Genomic DNA, 4,298 nt, shown 5'->3' on the forward strand with positions numbered 1-4,298 from the left:
GGGTGCTGTAAATTATAACCATCATTGTGATTGGAAAGCACCTAGGATCTCCTGCCTTTTGTGTACTGTACATGTGCAGTTTCTCCTTTTTCCATTGCTGTCTTTCTTGGTTTCAGCAATATGACACAGGAACCAGTCGCAAAATGAATACAAGACCATAACATAATAAAACAGATGTCTTTAATGCTAAGCGCCACATTATGCTTATGACAATTATGGGCTGATGTTTTACAAGCTGAGCTGTCTCAAAAGCCCTCTGCTCTCTTAATCGTATCTTGGCCTGAGGCTAAGATAAATCTTGGTGCTATAAATTCTATGGAAATACCACTGCTTCTCTAAGTATTGATCATTTTTCTAAATGTCACTCATTGCATATGGTTTTCATTTCTGTTTTATGGGAAACTGTTCCTAGGGGGCCTTGCTTGGTTCTCATGTTCCTCCTCTTGACAGGACAGACACGTTGCTGTTTCACTGAAGTTAAGGTTGAAAAGTCTGACAGGTTAATGTATGTTGGTAAAGACCAATTTGTGTTTTGAAGCAGTGTTGGCATCAGGTTGAAGAACATACTCTTGATTGTGTGTGTAAATGAGGAAAGAAAAGAATGCTGTCAGTATGAACTGATAGCACATTCGGCTCTTCTTAGTTAATGGAGGTTCTAGGAGGTTATCGGCTCTGGAGGACACACGCGCGCACACAAATAAACACAAACCTGATTGCCACAGGCTCAGCTGATGATTAGATCTGGGAATGTGTTTACCTTCTGTGAAGAAGTGACATTGTGAAGAAATACCAGCGGTGGATTCAGGAGACACATTTTTGGGACCCTTTCCCCATTTCTACGAAAAGACATAGCAATACACTTTATGTCATTATTTTAATTTGACTTCGTTTTATGTTAGAAAATAACTACACTGAAAAAATGGCCAGGATTTAACAAGACTTATCAGCAATTTTCTTACAATAAGACTGAATTCCCTGCAGGCTAGGTACTTTTCTGTCATAAGACAAGGAATTACTGTATTGCACTGCATTGTGGGATAATAGTGTAAACAGTTTTAAACAAAAAATAAATAAAAAAATTGTTTTAGTGTAAATAGTTATTTAAAGTCACCGTTTTGATTATTAATGTACACCTTTAGCTTAAAGCTTCAAATTTACCTGCCTTTATTTAATTTTCTCCCAGACACTAGTAGTTTTACAGAAGGCTAAAACTATGTTTTTTGTTTTTTACCAACCTGGTACACACACACAGACATACAATATATATTTAAAACCCTTGTGTTGCTAAACTATAGTTGCAGCTATACTGCCAACTGGCAGTCATCAAAAAAAAAAAAAATCAGTGCATTAAAGGTACAGTCTCTAAACATTATCGATTCATGTAACATATTGCTGTAAAAAATGATTTGCCCCATCTAAATTTCCGTGTCTGTGTACATTTTAACATTGTATGTGATCAACAAGAAAAATTCTATGACAAAAAAAAAAAAAAACATTGTATGTGATCAGAATTTATTTTGGGGACTCGTGATTAAATATACACATTTTTGGAGGTGGACGAGGAGATGGTGTAGGAATGGTGATGGGAGGATGGCGATGATGCCCTGGCGGCTTAAATGGTGTTTGGCACATGGCACAGACCCAGAGCATCCCAGTGCTGACAACACACGGCGGAGTCGAGGGAGGAGCCAAGATGTAGATGGTGTGGCTGCCGACATCTGGGGGCCGACCGATGGAGACAGAGCTGGTGGATCTGAAGGCGCAGACGGAGGGCCGATGGAGCTGAGCATTGTCGCAGGTTCCGGAGACCTGGGCACAGCCTAGTCAGTAGTGTCTTGCAGCTTTAGAAAAAAAACAAAACAGAAACAAAATTAGATAACAGATTTTTACATGAATGACTGAAAAGAAGCACAAATTAGCTACCTGGAATGGACACACTGCTTACGTTTTTCTTCCAAGATTAACCGAATCACCCTCCTTTAGGCCTGATTCAAAAATCTCTATAACAGAGGTGAAACGACATTAAAATATACTTACTATTCCTTTGCTTGTCTCTACACTCAGATTTCAGTTTGTCTTCTATAGCAGCTGATCTGAAAAACAACAAATGTTAATATTTCTTACACGCACACGAACAAAAAAGGCAAATGATGATTGATGATTGATGATTTGTTTTCTATTTAAGAATGACAGAACAATGTACCTGGTCGGAAATATAGTCAAAAACCTTACCAGTCTCAGCAGTTTCAGATGTACTGTATGCTTTTATAAGCAACCCTTCTTACAATTTAATCTTTGTTCTTATCTGTAATGAGAAATATATATATTAGAAAATAAAGTCATAAGGTTGTCAAGCTTGAACAAATATAGACACCAATCAACCAACACTACCACAGTTTGCTGATCAGCTCAATACAAAGTAACTGTATGTCCATAATCATGGTTTTTCAAAGATCATTAACCTCATTACAATGAAGCCAAATTGTTCAGAAAATCAGAAATAAATATACTTCATGTTGCAAATAAAAGAATGTTAATGTTAACTATTTTTATTTTTTCTGCCAATGCATGTGTCAAAAATATGACTGGTACAGACAAATAACGTTAATTAAATACAAATCTTACCTGAAGTCACAGTGAGGTTCTGAAGCCAGACGCCATACACGCTCGCAGAAGCTGGTAAAAATACGAACATACCGCTTTATGCCATGGTCTGTCTGAATACTCGATTCTGATTGGCTGGCAGGTGTTGATTAAATTCGTTGAACTGCACAGGTATGGTGCGTTCAAGTCAGGTCGGATACATCGTATTTACGAGTTGAGCGCACATGAACGCCACCACAAAGTCGTTATTACGAGTGGGGAAACTCGGAATTTTCTTTAAGCCCCGAGTTTCCGCGTTGGGGGCGTCAGTGAAAAAACATGTCGGATGCAAGGGATGCAGCCAAAGACTAAAGATATGCAGCGTCGGTAAAGTTGTTGAAATTAATTAAACAATTTTTTTTTGTAATGTACAATAAAACTATATAAGTTACATATACAAAATATTATATTAATGCATAATTATAATATAATATAATTATTCAGTTTACATCACCTTCATAAATTAAATAAAAACGGAAAAAAGAAAAAACACAATGATGCACATTTTTCTTTCAATATTTTGTAGATGTACCTTAGAGTTTAAAAAAAAATAGTTGAATTGTGTAGAAAAGTTAAATCGCCATCTTTTTCCGACCAAAGTGACTTGAACGCAACCGACGTCGTAATAACGACTTGAACGTCCCAGGAGGACTTGAACGCAGCAGTAGTTCAGGTCAGTTTAATCACGTTCTATATTAATGCGCTTCCTATAAACATTGGTAACTATAGTAACATACAGTTACAGTTGAATAGTAATACAGACGAAAATAACCGTCATTTTTATCGTTCCGGTCAAATATTACAGCACGAATATTATTAACATCTTTAATATGTGAATGCTGGCAAATGACCATGGCATAAACGAGATAATCAACGGCTAGCTGTGCATTAAACGATTTGAATGCACTTCGCGGGTGGTTCTTCGCCTCCACGTCGTGCATTCAAATCGTTTAATGCACAGCTAGCCGTTGATTATCCCTTACATATTTTCTAATTAATTGCATAGTTCCCCCAAAACAATTTGAATTCTGCCATCACTCACCCTTAAGATGATCCAAACCATCTAAGACTTTCGTTCATCTTCGAAAGAAAAGCGGAGATATTATAATGAAATCTGGGAGATGTATGTCCCTCCGATGAAAAGATTCATCAAAAATGTTCACGTTTCAAAATGTTCATCGCAAAAAAACATCGCCAAAGTAATCCATATGAATTGCGTGGTTTCCTCCAAGCGCCCTAAAGAGACACGATCGATCTATATAATATAACACTGTTTAAATTTAGACTTATATTCACATTCAAGGGACATTTGCACGCACATCATATTTGATTTACGAAGCTCTCTGCTGCGAGCTCATTATCATACGAACCAATCAGAGCCGTTCAATGGCTCTGGAACCAATCAGGTTTAGTCTGTGTTTTTTGAATTTAAACACAAATAAACATGTTTTTTTGTTGTTTTTTTGTTTTTTTCTCATTTCAGATATGATGTTGAAATCCTTGTGGGAATTTCAGAAATGTATATTAGAAAATAAAGGCTTCAAGCTTGAACAAGTTTATAAACACCTAGCTTATTACAATTAATGTATCATGTAATGAACAACAGCCTAATCAACCAAAGTAGCATAACCCATATTAAACAACATATTTTAAAT

The 4,298-nt window shown here is 36.5% G+C and overlaps 1 long non-coding RNA gene across 2 annotated transcripts; it reads right to left on the bottom strand.

Moving 5' to 3' along the window:
* Positions 1-1,701: 1,701 nt before the first annotated feature.
* Positions 1,702-3,983, bottom strand: LOC131521458 (uncharacterized). Of its 2 annotated transcripts, none has more exons than XR_009266299.1 (5): positions 3,686-3,983; positions 2,626-2,676; positions 2,233-2,305; positions 2,038-2,093; positions 1,702-1,841 (listed from the first exon to the last, which is right to left on the bottom strand). It is a non-coding gene; the product is annotated as an uncharacterized LOC131521458 (long non-coding RNA). The 2 variants fall into 2 exon arrangements; XR_009266300.1 differs by having other exon boundaries at positions 2,204-2,305.
* Positions 3,984-4,298: the final 315 nt, after the last annotated feature.

The sequence above is a fragment of the Onychostoma macrolepis genome, chromosome 16, assembly GCF_012432095.1.
Source record: "Onychostoma macrolepis isolate SWU-2019 chromosome 16, ASM1243209v1, whole genome shotgun sequence".
NCBI classification, from domain to species: Eukaryota; Metazoa; Chordata; class Actinopteri; order Cypriniformes; family Cyprinidae; genus Onychostoma; species Onychostoma macrolepis.